The 16,815-nt window shown below is 44.2% G+C and overlaps 1 non-coding gene across 1 annotated transcript; it reads right to left on the bottom strand.

Moving 5' to 3' along the window:
• Positions 1 to 12,481: 12,481 nt before the first annotated feature.
• Positions 12,482 to 12,553, bottom strand: TRNAY-GUA (transfer RNA tyrosine (anticodon GUA)). Its single transcript has one exon. It is a non-coding gene; the product is annotated as a tRNA-Tyr (tRNA).
• Positions 12,554 to 16,815: the final 4,262 nt, after the last annotated feature.

Genomic DNA, 16,815 nt, shown 5'->3' with positions numbered 1-16,815 from the left:
ACCCTTAAATCCAAGAGAAGTAGGGAAATAGAACATTTGAGTCTTGTAATCTCTTTGATGGGGGCAGGGGACGGGGAACAGCACAGGAAAGGGGACTGGGACTGACTACTCAACCAACCAGTGGATCGACCACAGTGAAATAGCTCATTTCTGCTGGCTGAAATAGTGCCTGGTGTGATATAGATCTGATGCTGAACTTGCAATATCAGATCTTATGCAATCTAAGAAAAATTTAAACAAGCAGACGGTAGGAAACTCAAGAGCATGAACTGAAGGATCTTCTGCTCAGAGCTCTGCCCTTGATGCCGAGCAGCTCCCAGCTCCGGGTCTCTATGTCCCACAGTTCAAGTTCAGATGGAAGAGGCTGGCTGTATCAGGTTGGGTTGTGCCGGGGTCCAGCCCCGGCTGATCCAGGGTATTCGAAGGAGAGACGGCGTTGGCGACTATTTATTTATTTATTCATCAAAGATATAAAGAATAATAGAATGAGGATAGCTCAGTAGGAAAATTCAGTGGAGAAAAGAAGCTGAGTAGCTTGGTTTACACGGAAAATCAATATAACCTGTGACACCAGGTTAGCTCTGACCACGGAGGCCGTAGGTGCCCTCTCGAATAGCGGAAGGTGCCCTACCTTAGACACCTTCTCGAGTGGGTCTTAGAAGCCCAGGCAAATAAATGGTCGCAGAGGATATCCGCGCTCCAGATGGAGACTCAGCTGGAAATTGAGGGGAAGAATGACATGGGGGGACCAAGCGTTGGTGAGCAAGGCCCATAGCTTTATTTTCAACAGGGGCTTATATACCCTAAGTTACACATAGAGGATAATAGGGGATGCAAAGTCAGCAGTCTTTGATCCTTATCAAAAACCAGGGTTTCTTTCCTGCAAATTTATCATATACAAATGGTTTAGGTTTTTACATATACATATACAAATGTAAGAAGATTTACATCATCTTCTGGCCAGAAGGCTTATTAACATTTTATGACTCTTGACAAAGACTTATCAACAAAGACTTATTTTCTCTAAGAGTAATTATTTTAAGGGTTGGCACCATCTTCCGAAGATAAAATTGCATTCCTATAGGGCGGATGTGTAATGGGTTTACAACAAAGGAAAGAATTTATTACCTTAAGGGTCTAAAGTTACTAACACCAAGGCCACTACTTATTTTTTCTACATACCAACTATTAATTAATACACATTCAAGGATACAACACAGGGGATGTGGAAACTTGGCAGCAAGCATTGGTTCATCAATGAAATCTTTTACTAGTTTTATTCTGATAGTTTCTAACTCTCTGAGAGGCTCTAAGCTATTTGAATATCTTAAGCTTCCCGTGCCTCTCGAGGCTGGGAGACTGTGGACAATCGTATGCATAGCTGCAGGAGTCTGGGTAAACTTGTCAGGCAAGTTAGAGAGCGATCTGAGGGGTTTGGATTTAAACACTCCTAATTGCCCAGGAACTTTTATTAATTGGAGCTGTAAGTTAACTCTTTGTGACAGAGAGTGAGATGGTGGTAGGGGACAGCCCCCAGTAAAGTCAGAGGTGAGAGCACAAAGCAATAAAGTAGGCAGATTCTGGTTTTTTGGGGGATAGATGCTCGAGAATATCCAAGGGGATTCCTGAGGCTCTATCCCGCCTTTGCGTATGCCAAGCCCCCTTCCTCATGACCTTTGTCACAAGTGGAATGTCTCTCTCCGGCTCCCGGCAGGGTTGGCAGCTCACTTCTACTGAGACCACAGCAGGTCACCTTTGGAATGTACAGAATAATAAGAGTGTCCTTTGTATGCTGATTAGATGACTGGTGGTTGGGGTCCCTGGATAGGGTCAAGGTGAGGGCTGGTTCACCAGAAAGACCCCGGCAAGATGAGAGGGTTAAAATTTTCACCTCAACACCTTTCCCCAGGCCCCGTCCTCCCACCTCAGGAAAAGAAGAGGGGCTAGACATTGAGTTAATGACCAAGGACCAGTGATTTAATTAAGCATATCTATGTAATGAATGGAGAAGGCAATGGCACCCCACTCCAGTGTTCTTGCCTGGAGAATCCCAGGGACGGGGGAGCCTGGTGGGCTTCCGTCTATGGGGTCACACAGAGTTGGATACGACTGAAGCGACTTAGCAGCAGCAGCAGCAGCATGTAATGAAACCTCCATTAAAAAAAAAAAAAATCCCTCAATGATGGGGCTCAGAGAGCTTCTGGGCTGCTGAACACATCAAGGTGCTGGGAGGGCGGTACATCCAGAGAGGGCCTTCACCCACCCCCAAACCCTGCCCTATGCATCTCTTTCATTTGGCTGTTTCCTGAGTTGAATCCTTTATAATAAACCAACAAATTTGTTTTCCTGTATTCTGTGAGCCTTTCTAGCAAATTATCAAAACTGACGGAGAGTCTATGGGACCCCCTACCCCGAATTTATAACTAGTTGATCAGAAGCATCTGTGACAACCTGGGGCTTAAGACTAGCATTTGAAGTGGGGCAGTTGTGTGGAATTGAGTCGTTAACTCGTGGGCTCTGATTCTAATTCCAGGTGGTGGTGGTTGTTCAGCTGCCAAGTCATGTCCAACTCTTTGCGACCGCATGGACTGCAGCACGGCAGGCCTCCCTGTCCCTCACTATCTTCCGGAGTTTACCCAAGTTCATGTCCACTGAATTGGTTATGCCATCCAACCATCTCATCCTCTGTTGCCCTCTTCTCCTTCTGCCTTCAATCTTGCCCAGCATCAGGATCTTTTCCAATAAGTTAGATATTCACATCAAGTGGCCAAATTATTGGAGCTTCAGCTTCAATTCCAGGTAGGTAGTGTCAGAATTCAATTCGATTGCAGGGCAGCCAGCTGATGTAGCAGAGTTAAAGAAGGGGTGTTAGAAAACACCCGACACCTTTGTTGCCAAAAGTGTTGGGAGTAAAAGTAGCTCAGAGATACCAATAGAGCAAAAAATGGAGAGGATGAGTTAGAATGACTCTGAAGGCGTTCCACTGTGACCAAGGAGGGCCAGCTTACTCCACCAGAGGGTAGCAGCCTTGACCTGGAAGGGTAATCCGCAGGACTTACAGTTTAAAACAACAAAGAACTTTGAGAAAGACAGAGACAACGATTCTGAGAGATCAAGGATGAGTAGTTTAGAAGGCTTAAGGTAAGTCAAGCCAGTTGATTAATGGCCCTGCAATGGCTGGTTTTGGCCAGGTGTGAGCTGAGGTCAGAGACCTGGGAAGCAGACTAGGCTCAGGAACAGGTTGTCAATGCCAGAGCCTGGAATGGGCAACTTGCTAAGGGCCAGAGTGGGTAGTAAGGGACCAGTGTTTGGGAGGGAAGTGGGCTCTAGGTCATGTCCCTGAAAACGATTTCATCAAAAGCCAGTTTGCCAATTAACAATTTGCTGACAGCTGCCAAACAGCCTAGGGTTCCCAGGTGGTTCATTGGTAAAGAATCCACCTGTCAACGCAGGAGACACAAGAGACACGGATTTGATCCCTGGGTCAGAAAAACTTCCTAGAGCAGGACGTGGCAACATACTCCAGTTTTTTTGTCTGGAGAATCCCATAGACAGAGGAGCCTTGCAGGTTACGGTCCACAGAGTTGGAAAGAGTCAGATACGACTGAGCATGCATGCAAGCCAAACAGTTGACATGAGTCTGCAACAGAGTCAGGTTTCAAACTTTCAGAAACCAAAGGAAACTCTAGGGATGATGAGGGTCTGCTGTCTGATTTGGTCACATCTCCTCAGCCTATCCTGAGTGGGTTAGCCACTGGTTGAATTCCAAGAAACAAATAATTGAAAGATTATTTTCCTACCAGTTTTATGGTGGCTAATATAGCTACCATACCATTTTATGGTGGCGGCTGCGACCGGCGCACTAAGCGAAGCGCGGCCGTGAGGAGCTACCCCACGTCCGAGGTCAGGGGCAGAAGCCGGGAGGACCCCATGCCCAAAGGGCAGCAGCCAAGAGGAGTTATCCCACGTCCGAGGTCAGGTGCAGCGGCTGAGAGTGCCAGGCTGCGATGGCGCAGGAACGGCAGAGAGGAGCTGCCCCGCGTCTGAGGCCAGGGGTGGCGGCCAGGAGGAGCAACCCCACGTCCAAAGAGCCATGGCTGCGCGGACGCAGGAGGGCCTAGAGGAGCTATCCCATGTTGAAGGTCAGGAAGGGCGGCGGTGAGGAGATACCCCTTGTCCAAGGTAAGGAGCAGTGGCTGCGCTTTGCTGGAGCAGCTCTGAAGAGATACCCCACGACCAAGGTAAGAGAAACCCAATTAAGACGGTAGGTGTTGCAAGAGGGCATCGGAGTGCAGACACACTGAAACCATACTCACAGAAAACTAGTCATTCTAATCACACTAGGATCACAGCCTTGTCTAACTCAATGAAACTAAACCATGTCCGTGGGGCAACCCAAGATGGGCGGGTCATGGTGTAGAGATTTGACAGAATGTGGTCCACTGGAGAAGGGAATGGCAAACCACTTCAGTCTTCTTGCCTTGAGAACCCCATGAACAGTATGAAAAGGCAAAATGATAGGATACTGAAAGAGAAACTCCCCAGGTCAGTAGGTGCCCAATATGCTACTGGAGATCAGTGGAGAAATAACTCCAGAAAGAATGAAGGGATGGAGCCAAAGCAAAAACAATACCCAGCTGTGGATGTGACTGGTGATAGAAGCAAGGTCCGATGCTGTAAAGAGTAATATTGCATAGGAACCTGGATTGTCAGGTCCACGAATCAAGGCAAATTGGAAGTGGTCAAACAAGAGATGGCAAGAGTGAATATCGACATTCTAGGAGTTAGTGAACGAAATGGACTGGAATGGATGAATTTAACTCAGATGACCATTATATCTACTACTGCGGGCAGGAATCCCTCAGAAGAAATGGAGTAGCCATCATGGTCAACAAAAGAGTCCGAAATGCAGTACTTGGATGCAATCTCAAAAACGACAGAATGATCTCTGTTCGTTTCCAAGGCAAACCATTCAATATCACAGTACTCCAAGTCTATGCCCCAACCAGGAACGCTGAAGAAGCTGAAGTTGAACGGTTCTATGAAGACCTATAAGACCTTTTAGAACTAACACCCCAAAAAGATGTCCTTTTCATTACAGGGGACTGGAATGCAAAAGTAGGAAGTCAAGAAACACCTGGAGTAACAGGCAAATTTGGCCTTGGAATACAGAATGAAGCAGGGCAAAGACTAGTAGAGTTTTGCCAAGAAAATGCACAGGTCATAGCAAACACCCTCTTCCAACACCACAAGAGAAGACTCTACACATGGACATCACCAGATGGTCAACACCGAAATCAGATTGATTAGTCTTTGCAGCCAAAGATGGAGAAGCTCTATACAGTCAGCAAAAACAAGACTGGGAGCTGACTGTGGCTCAGATCATGAACTCCTTACTGCCAAATTCAGACTTAAATTGAAGAAAGTAGGGAAAACCACTAGACCATTCAGGTATGACCTAAATCCATTCCCTTATGATTATACAGTGGAAGTGAGAAATAGATTTAAGGGCCTAGATCTGATAGACAGAGTGCCTGATGAACTATGGAATGAGGTTCGTGACATTGTATAGGAGACAGGGATCAAGACCATCCCCATGGAAAAGAAATGCAAAAAAGCAAAATGGCTGTCTGGGGAGGCCTTACAAATAGCTGTGAAAAGAAGAGAAGCAAAAAGCAAAGGAGAAAAGGAAAGATTTAAGCATCTGAATGCAGAATTCCAAAGACTAGCAAGAAGAGATAAGAAAGACTTCCTCAGTGATCAATGCAAAGAAATAGAGGAAAACAACAGAATGGGAACGACTAGAGATCTCTTCAAGAAAATTAGAGATACCAAGGGAACATTTCACGCAAAGATGGGCTTGATAAAGGACAGAAATGGCATGGACCTAACAGAAGCAGAAGATATTAAGAGGTGGCGAGAATACACAGAAGAACTATACAAAAAAGAGCTTCACGACCCAGATAATCACGATGGTGTGGTCACTGGCCTAGAGCCAGACATCCTGGAATGTGAAATCAAGTGGCCTTAGAAAGCATCACTATGAACAAAGCTAGTGGAGGTGATGGCATTCCAGTTGAGCTCTTTCAAATCCTGAAAGATGATGCTGTGAAAGTGCTGCACTCAATATGCCAGCAAATTTGGAAAACTCAGCAGTGGCCACAGGACTGGAAAAGGTCAGTTTTCATTCCGATCCCAAAGAAAGGCAATGCCAAAGAAAGCTCAAACTACCACACAATTGCACTCAGATGCTGGTAAAGTAATGCTCAAAATTCTCCAAGCCAGGCTTCAGCAATATGTGAACCGTGAACTTCCAGATGTTCAAACTGATTTTAGAAAAGGCAGAGGAACCAGAGATCAAATTGCCAACATCCGCTGGATCATCAAAAAAGCACGAGAGTTCCAGAAAAAACATCTATTTCTGCTTTATTGACTATGCCAAAGCCTTTGACTGTGTGGATCACAAGAAACTGTGGAAAATTCTGTAAGAGATGGGAATACCAGACCACCTGATCTGCCTCTTGAGAAATTTGTATGCAGGTCAGGAAGCAATGGTTAGAACTGGACATGGAACAACAGACTGGTTCCAAATAGGAAAAGGAGTACGTCAAGGCTGTATCTTGTCACCCTGTTTTATTTAACTTATATGCAGAATACATCATGAGAAACGCTGGACTGGAAAAAGCACAAGCTGGAATCAAGATTGCTGGGAGAAATATCAATAACCTCAGATATGCAGATGACACCACCCTTATGGCAGAAAGTGAAGAGGAACTAAAAAGCCTCTTGATGAAGGTGAAAGAGGAGAGTGAAAAAGTTGGCTTAAAACTCAACATTCAGAAAACGAAGATCATGGCATCTGGTCCCATCACTTCATGGGAAATAGATGGGGAAACAGTGGAAACAGTATCAGACTTTATTTTTCTGGGCTCCCAAATCACTACAGATGGTGACTGCAGCCATGAAATTAAAAGACGCTTACTCCTTGGAAGGAAAGCTATCACCAACCTAGATAGCATATTGAAAAGCAGAGACATTACTTTGCCAACAAAGGTCCGTCTAGTCAAGGCTATGGTTTTTCCAGTGGTCATGTATGGATGTGAGAGTTGGACTGTGAAGAAAGCTGAGTGCCAAAGAATTGATGCTTTTGAACTGTGGTGTTAGAGAAGACTCTTGAGAGTCCCTTGGACCGCAAGGAGATCCAACCAGTCCATTCTGAAGGAGATCAGCCCTGGGATTTCTTTGGAAGGAATGATGCTAAAGCTGAAACTCCAGTACTTTGGCCACCTCATGCGAAGAGTTGACTCATTGGAAAAGACTCTGATGCTGGGAGGGATTGGGGACAGGAGGAGAAGGGGAGGACAGAGGATGAGATGGCTGGATGGCATCACTGACTCTATGGATGTGAGTCTGAGTGAATTCTGGGAGTTGGTGATGGACAGGGAGGCCTGGCATGCTGCGATTCATGGGGTCGCAAAGTGTAGGACACAACTGAGCGACTGAACTGAACTTAACTAAACTGAATATAACTATGGAATTAATCAGTTGAAAGATTTCACAGAATTTCTTGAAGTTTTCAGAGTCTTCCTGGAACTTCAGTGGTTGGGAGGCTGGCCACTTAGGGAGAAAAAGGGCTGATCATTTCCTGCCTCTCTATCTGCTGCTTTCTTGGCCTACAGCCAGAAATAGCTCCCACCTGCTTTCGGCCAGCTTTATGATCTCTCATGAACTGTAGCTGTGGAAGAGAAACCAGCAAGCCAAAGCCAGATAGAGACAGCCCTTGTGGAGTTGACCCTCTCCTGGCTATGAAAAATGAGTATTTATGTCCAGCTGCTAGGTCCTCATTGACTAGAGTCTAGCAAATTTGGAGGCATTCCAAACGCAGCACATACAGGGAGTGCAGTGTTTTTGTGGCCAGAAATCCTGCCAGGGTGTTGGCTGGGCTGTCTGTGGAGCCGCCTCTTTGCTCAGCTTTCCCCCTGAGCATTGCAGATAGGAGGACTGCGTCTGTTGGCAGATGGTGCCCTGCATGCTGCCTTTCTCAGGGAGTAGCTGTTAGTGAAGGTGAATGTTGAAAGCTACAGAGCTCTCGCCAGTGATCAGAACAGTCAGCACATCTGTGTGCCAGGCCTGTCCGAGGCAGAAAGACTGGACTCTGAGGTTCAGAGGTTTGTGGATTCTCCCATCCGAGTACTAATCAGGCCCAACCTTGCTTAGCTTCCAAGATCAGATGAGATTGGGCCTGTTCTGGGTGGTATGGCCATAGACTGTCAATTCTCCCATGTGTTTTGAAAACTATATTTGACAAGTGAGTATATTGATTTGTGGCTTCCTGGGTGGCCTGGTTTCATAGCCATCCAAGATTGATAATAAAGTAATATTGGCATAATAAAATATTGAGTCACGGCAATATTGAGCAATAATTATTGAGCAATAATACCTATTGCTATAGTAGGAACATTGGAGGGAAAGAAAACAGACTGAACACAAAGATCTCCTGTTCTCATCACCTGATAAAATCTTCATAAGACAGAAAGAGAGAGAGATTGAGAGAGAGAGATAGAGAGGTTTCACCAATAGCAATAAAGCAAGGAAAGGAGTACAACTTTAGGTCAAAACTTCGAAAAGTAAGTAGTAGCCAAGCAATAAAGAGATTCTTACCATTGACCCTCTCTTCATCTTATCCCAGCCCAACTGAGCAAGGCAAAAGAATTAGGTTGTTTGATCCAATCTCAACAACTTCCAGTGGTTTCCCAGATGGCACTGGTGGTAAAGAACCCACCTGACAATGAGGGAGACCTAAGAGACACAGATTTGATCCCTGGGCTTGGAAGATCCCCTGGAGAAGGAAATGGCAACCCACTCCAATATTCTTGTGTAGAAAGTTCCATAGACAGAGGAGCCTGGTGGGCTGCAGTCCATGGGGTCGCAAAAAGTGAGGCACGACTGAGCTCACCCAAACACACACAGGCGAGAAATGGACTGAGGTGGTCAGCAGATAGACCAGGGAAAAGTCACAGATCCCTAAAGAGAAGCCACCATCACCACAGGATGGCCGCAGAGGCAGGAAAGGGACTTCCCTGGGGCCAGTGGGGCCCAGTGGCTAAGAATCTGCCCTTCCACTGCAGCGGGCACAGGTCTGATCCTTGCTCAGGATTCTACATGCCATGCAGTGTGGCCAAAAGAAGCCCCACAAAAAACAGGCGTCAGAAGAACTGCACGATCTCACCATTTTCTTGGTTTCATGTTGAGTTAGGAATATGATTGGAAGCCATAGAAATAGATACTCCTCCACCCAGGGAGAGGCTTCCTGGTTATAAGAAATCTCAGAAAACAGAGCAAAGCCCGGGTACCGTAATAACAGGTACACGCAGTCCCCGAAGGACTCTTCCTTCTCCCCTCCAGTTATACAGAGAAACGAGGAAAGCCCAGTAATCAGCTTGAAAGTTCTTCTTTTTAAAGGAAGAGAAATATGGAGGAATAACAAGGACAGTGGCTTCATGTCATAGATCAGACATCAGATGAACAGAAGCCCCTAGAGCAGGGTTTCTCAACTTGAGTACTTAACATTTTCAGCCAGATAATTCTCGGTTGTGGGGGAGTGGAGTACCGTGTGCATTAAAGAATGTTTAGCAGTATCCCTGACCTCTACCTGTTAAAGGTCAGTAGCAAACCCCTCCCCACCAACTCCTACCCGAGTTGTGACAACCAAAAATATCCCCATGTTTTCTGGGGTACAAAATCACCCTGAGTTGAAAAACACTGCCCTAGAGTCTAGACATGGCAGCCCACTTCAGACATGAGCAAGAAGAAAAGAAATGACATGGCAACTAGAGAAACATACCATAATTCATTTGAACCATAAGTGAATTAGATTAAGGAAGTGAGCAAGTGAAGAGATAGACAATGAATCTGCTCTAGAAGAAAATGTAACTCAAGGAAAAGAAGAAATGTCTCTCACTCTCATTTCAGAACAACGGATGATTTAGAGCAATTAATAATAGTATTGACAATATAAATTCACTAAAGTGAAAGTTCAAAGACTAGGTGGTAAAATAACAGAGAAAGGAGATTTCAATACCATGAAAGTGAATTGAGACTTAATATCATTACAGAACTAATAAATAAGTTATAACTCTCAGGGAACTCATTAGCAAGGATTTCAAATAGAATTGGTGATAAAGAGAAAAGCTTGAGATATAAAAGAAAATGCAGTGAGAAAACAAATCAGCTAAAGCAATTAAGAAATAGAATAGAAATATGTAGGCCATAAAAAGATCAGCTAACATGATAAGTTTCTATCCTTAAAGAACTCTGCAAATGAAACAAAACAAGTATTCAGAAAGAAGATGGTGGGATATTGATAAATAATGGTGCTGAGGCTCAAGTTCCAAGAGTCTCTACGAATCAGTGATTATTGTGAAAGTGAATCTATAAAGCATACATCTGCTGGGACTCTTCAGACTGCAGTGATAGGAAAACGAGTACAAACTGGCTTGCCCCCCAAGGGAATTAAGTGGCTCAGTTACTAAGAAGTCCAGGAGTGAGATCTGACTTCTATTACATTAGATTCAGGCCTCCAAAGATATTCATTCCCAGGGTTTATTTTCCCCAAGTTCTCTGTTCTGCCTTCTGCTGGCCTGTTTTTCTGGCTCCAAGTGTGGCCCTGGTGTCTCCAGGCTCTTCCTCATTCATGGAAGCAGGATACCTGTGGGCTCTCTTGTTTCAAAAGCTCTCAAGTTCAAGTCTAGCGAGAAGAGAGGAGTAACGCCCAGTAGCTTCTACCCCAGTCTTGAGATTCATGCTAGTCAGCCAAGCTCAAGTCATATTTCCATGAAGGATGCAGGGCTTTGTTCACCAGGCCTGATTTGGAAGGTGATATGGGATGCTCTCTAGAAAAATAATCTTATCGACAGTAAGTATCAGAGAGATGGAGTCAGGACTTGAGTGAGGAGTACAAGTGAAAAGCAATGGATTGTGCTAATTCTGAGATGGGGAATTGCCGGGAGCCGGCGTATTGCATATTGAGTGCATATTGCATATTGAGTGCAGCACTTTCCACAGCATCATCTTTCAGGATCTGGAATAGCTCAACTGGAATTCTATCACTGCCGGGAGCCAGCGTGAGGAACTCCGCCCATGACAAAGGTCATGAGGAAGGAGGCTCGGCACACGCAAAGGCGGGATCGAGCCTCAGGAGTCCCCCTGGAAATTCTCGAGCAATCTACCCCCAAAACCAGAGTCTGCCTACTTTCTGCTTTGTGCTTTCACCTACACCTCTGACTTTACGGGGGGCTGTCCCCCACTACCTCTCTGAAAAAAGAGTTAGCTTACAGATCCAGTTAATAATTCCTGGGTGTGACAGTGTTTAACCTACAAACTCCTTTGGAAATCCTCTAGCCTGCCTGAATAGGTTTTTCCGGCCACATGTGATTGTTCAGAGCCTCCCAACTGTGAGAGGCAGGAGATGTTCTAAACTGTCTAAACACAGATTCCTTTGAGCAGTTAAAAGATTGATTAGAAATTGTATTGGTGAAGGGATTTTCACTTGTTGGGCCAATGTTTGCTGCTAAGTTTCCATATCCCTTACCTGCTGTGTCCCTGGCAGTGTATTGATTAATATAATTGGTGTAAGTAGTAGCTTTAATGTTTGTAACCTGGGACCCTTGAGTTAATTCTTTTTCTTGTTATAGCCCACCACATCTTTGCCTTATAGGAATGCAACTTTATCTAATGCTTTTGGAGGGTGGCGCTTGAATTATCATCTTTAGAGAAAAATAAGTTTTCTGAAGAAAGGGTCTTAAAATGTTAACAGGCCTCTGGGCCAGAAGATGATGCAAACCACCTAAGCTTTTGCATATGATAAGTTTGCAGGAAGAAAGCCTGGCTTGCTGCCTGACTCTACCCCTTCCCCCATTATCCTCTATGCATAACTTAAGGTATAAAAACTACTTTGGAAAATAAAGTGCGGGCCTTGTTCACCGAAACTTGGTCTCACCGTGTCGTTCTTTCTCTTACCTTCTGGCTGAATTATTCAGCCTCTTTTCTCCACTGAATTTCCTCACTGAGCTATCCTTATTTCAGCCGCTTTTCTCCACTAAATTTCCTCACTGAGCTATCCTCATTCTATTACTCTTTATATCCTTAATTAACGTTTAATTAAGCAGTTGTTTCCTGATCCTCACCGACGCCGTCCCCGCTTTGAATTCCCTGGATCAGCCGGGGCTGGTCCCCGGCAGGGAATGAATTCAAAGGATGGTCTTAAAATAGGGTTTGACTTCAAAAGGTAAAGCTCATTTTAAAAGAAAAAGGAAAAGGGACTGCTCTAAACTAAAAGAGACTAAGTGAAGCAAAGCGAAATTGCTCAGTTGTGTTCAACTCTTTGCGACCCCATGGACTGTAGCTTACCAGGCTCCTCAATCCATGGAATTCTCCAAGCAAGAATACTGGAGTGGGTTGCCACTTCCTTCTCCAGGGGATCTTCCCAACCCAGGGATCGAACCTGGGTCTCCTGCATTACAGGCAGACACTTTACCGTCTGAGCCACCAGGGAAGCCCATAAAGAGACTAAAGAGACAGTTAACTGCCACCTGTAATTCTTTGATTGAATCCTTGTTCAAAAGAAAAAAGCAACACAAAGTGTATTCTTGGGACAACTAGAAACATCTCAATATAGATTGGATACTAAATGGTGGTGTGAAATTACTGTTACTAGTTTAAGTAATGATATGCAGTTATCTAGGAGAATGTCTTCTTCAGAGGAGATGCATGCTGAAGTCTTTGGGGGTAAAGTGCCTCGATGTCTGCTTTCAAATGGTTCAAAAGAAAAAATGTATATATAGATGATTGATGGAAATAAAGCAAAATTTTAGGATGTTAACGATTATTCAGTCTAGGTAGTAGGCATTCAGGTTTTCATTTCATTACTCTTTCAACTTTTTCATGTGTTTGAAAATGTTCATAATATTTTAGAAAGATTTATTCATTTATTTTTGTCTGTGCCAGGCCTTCGTTTCTGCATGTGGGCTTTCTCTAGCTGTGGTTACGGGGGGGCTACTCTTTGTTGCTGCTCATGGGCTTATTGCAGTGGCTTCTCTTGCAGAGCACAGGCTCTAGGTCCGTGGGCTTCAGGAGTTGTAGCTCAAGGCTACACCACGCAGGCTCAGTAGCTGAAGCAAAGAGGCCTAGTTGCTTCGTGGCATGTGGGGATCTTTCCAGAACAGAGTTCAAACTTGTGTCCCCTGTATTGGCAGGTGGATTCTTAAACACTAGACCTCGAGGGAAGCCGTCATAATTTTTTTTTTTCTAAGTTGAGGAGAAAACATGGTCTGAAAAAGAGGAAATTGCTTTTCCTATTCTAGAACTTAATTTCCTTTTCAAGTTCTAAAAGTTTTCATCCTTCAGTCTGGTTGTTTGGGCAGATTGAGAGTTCTCAGACCCTGAAGGTATACAGGAAGGATGAGTGGGAGGAAAAAGTGAAAAGTCACTACAGAGACTCAAACGAGTCCAAGAGGAAACTGCCCAACTGTGGTCAGTGGCTGCCTTGGGGTAGTTTGTTTATCACTGTTTCTTCTTCTTTTTTTAAAAAATCTGCTTCCTTACAGTTTCCCATAATTTCCAAATTTGTATAGTGATTGGTGATTATTTTTTGATGAGACAAAAGAAAAGAAATTTAATTAAATGGGACAGAGGTAAAAGAGTGAAACTGACTTTGCTTACACAAAATATTTTAAATTGATTGGAGTTTGGACAAACCTACACTTTGGGACAGAGATGCTAGCTGACACTTGCTTCCTTTCTTAGAAGTAGAGAAAGCATTTAGAGTGAAAAGTATTTTGTCTAGAAGAGGGAACGATTACAGTCTCAGAAAAACTGAAGAGTGTAGAACTTTAGACATGAATAGGGTAGAAGGGAATTTAGAGGCTAGATGAGAAAGGAGGGTTTTCTTTTTAAGATGTCTCTTTGACTTTGAAGAGTTTAGAGCCTCAGAGGGCTGGTTCTAGGTGCAAGGGAAATGGTGAAGGGGATTTTCAGGTTTCCTTCCAAACTGCCTGATCCAAGTTAGAAAGAAGACAGGAGTCTAGAATACCCTTTGAAAGTAAATATGAATGTCGAGGGGTATCTAAACTGTGAGCGGTGAAGGGCAGTTTGGAAGTGAGACTTGTTCTTAGACATTTTCTACCTTAATTCTCCTATGAGGACTTCCTGAGAGATTAAGTGACTCACCCAAAGTCAGCCATTTAATGACAGAAGCCAGTTTGAAAAAAAAAAAAATCTCATGTAAGGATCCAGCTGCGAAATGATTAGTATGTATACACTACATGGGGCGTCCCTATACCTCAGACGGTAAAGAATCCGCCTGCAGTGCAGGAGACCTGGGTTGGATTCCTGGGTGGGGAAGACCCCCTGGAGGAGGGCATGGCAACCCACTCCAGTATTCTTGTCTGAAGAATCCCCATGGACAAAGGAGCCTGGTGGCCTACAGTCTATGGGGCAGCAAAGAGTCAGACACGACTAAGCGACTAAGCACAGCGCAGCATAGCACATGTGCTACATAGGAGGAGGGCATGGCTACCCACTCCAGTATTCTTGCCTGGAGAATCCCACGGACAGAGGAGCCTGGCAGGCTACGGTCCGTAGGGTCGCAGAGAGTTGGATGCATCTGAGGCAACTGAGCATGATGCACACACTCTATAGAAAATGAATATTTTAGGCCTCCAAAAATGTACACTAAAGTAACATGTGAATCTGTAAGTTCATATATGTAGTGTAACCGATTGGTAGCAATCTAGATTGATTAGTAACTATAATTGAAGTCAAACATAATTATATAACTTTAACCTGTTCTAGTTTAATGTCATTCAAATTAGATCACTAAATTGAGATTATGAAGATTAGTAGACTTGAAAATAAAACTAAACACGAATAAAGCCTCCAAATGACTCAGGTTGTCATATGCCAACCTTGAACTTTCCCGACACAACTTTTAAGCAATGAAAACTTTATCTAGCCTTCAAGATCACCACATAGACCATTATTAGAAAAACTTGAATGTCCTTGGAAAAATAAAGATGTGTGTTTGTACAGTTCTAGGCTACAAGATCCTGTGGTTTGGCCTCAGCTCTGCCATAACAAGTTGTGTGTTTCTTGAACAAATCACTTAAACATCAAAGACCTCAGGTTCTTGTCACTTACTTTTGACAGGGAATATTTCAAGCTGTCTACTGAGAACTGACATAAGCCAATTCGTTCAACAGTTGTTAGTTCAGTTCAGTTCAGTCACTCAGTCGTGTCCAACTCTTTACGACCCCATGAATTGCAGCATGCCAGGCCTCCCTGTCCATTACCAACTTCCGGAGTTCACTCAGACTCACATCCATCGACTCAATGATGCCATCCAGCCATCTCATCCTCTGTCATCCCCTTCTCCTCCTGCCCCCAATCCCTCCCAGCATCAGAGTCTTTACCAATGAGTCAACTCTTCGCATGAGGTGGCCAAAGTACTGGAGTTTCAGCTTTAGCATCATTCCTTTCAAAGAAATCCCAGAGCTGATCTCCTTCAGAATGGACTGGTTGGATCTCCTTGCAGTCCAAGGGACTCTCAAGAGTCTTCTCCAACACCACAGTTCAAAAGCATCAATTCTTCAGAACTCAGCTTTCTTCATAGTCCAACTCTCACATCCATACATGACCACTGGAAACACCATAGCCTTGACTAGATGGACCTTTGTTGGCAAAGTAATGTCTCTGCTTTTCAATATGCTATCTAGGTTGGTGATAGCTTTCCTTCCAAGGAGTAAGCGTCTTTTAATTTCATGGCTGCAGTCACCATCTGCAGTGATTTTTGGAGCCCAGAAAAATAAAGTCTGGCACTGTTTCCCCATCTATTTCCCATGAAGTGATGGGACCAGATGCCATGATCTTCGTTTTCTGAATGTTGAGTTTTAAGCCAACTTTTTCACTCTCCTCTTTCATTTTCATCAAGAGGCTTTTTAGTTCCTCTTCACTTTCTGCCATAAGGGTGGTGTCATCTGCATATCTGAGGTTATTGATATTTCTCCCGGCAACTTTGATTCCAGCTTGTGCTTCTTCCAGCCCAGCGTTTCTCATGATGTACTCTGCATAGAAGTTAAATAAGCAGGGTAACAATATACAGCCTTGACGTACTCCTTTTCCTATTTGGAACCAGTCTGTTGTTCCATGTCCAGTTCTAACCATTGCTTCCTGACCTGCATACAAATTTCTCAAAAGGCAGGTCAGGTGGTCTGGTATTCCCATGTCTTTCAGAATTTTCCACAGTTGATTGTGATCCACACAGTCAAAAGCTTTGGCATAGTCAATAAAGCAGAAATAGATGTTTTTCTGGAACTCTCGTGCTTTTTTGATGATCCAGCGGATGTTGGCAATTTGGTCTCTGGTTCCTCTGCCTTTTCTAAAACCAGCTTGAACGTCTGGAAGTTCACGGTTCACGTATTGCTGAAGCCTGGCTTGGAGAATTTTGAGCATTACTTTACAAGCATGTGAGATGAGTGCAATTGTGTGGTAGTTTGAGCATTCTTTGGCATTGCCTTTCTTTGGGACTGGAATGAAAACTGACCTTTTCCAGTCCTGTGGCCACTGCTGAGTTTTCCAAATTTGCTAGCATATTGAGTACAGCACTTTCACAGCATCATCTTTCAGGATTTGAAAGAGCTCAACTGGAATGCCATCACCTCTACTAGCTTTGTTCATAGTGATGCTTTCTAAGGCCCACTTGACTTCTCATTCCAGGATGTCTGGCTCTAGGTCAGTGATCACACCATCGTGATTATTTGG

The sequence above is a fragment of the Bos mutus genome, chromosome 10 (genome assembly GCF_027580195.1).
Source record: "Bos mutus isolate GX-2022 chromosome 10, NWIPB_WYAK_1.1, whole genome shotgun sequence".
Taxonomy (NCBI): Eukaryota; Metazoa; Chordata; class Mammalia; order Artiodactyla; family Bovidae; genus Bos; species Bos mutus.
The sequence above is the reverse complement of the archived record's forward strand: the minus strand, read 5'-3'. Positions and strand labels throughout refer to the sequence as shown.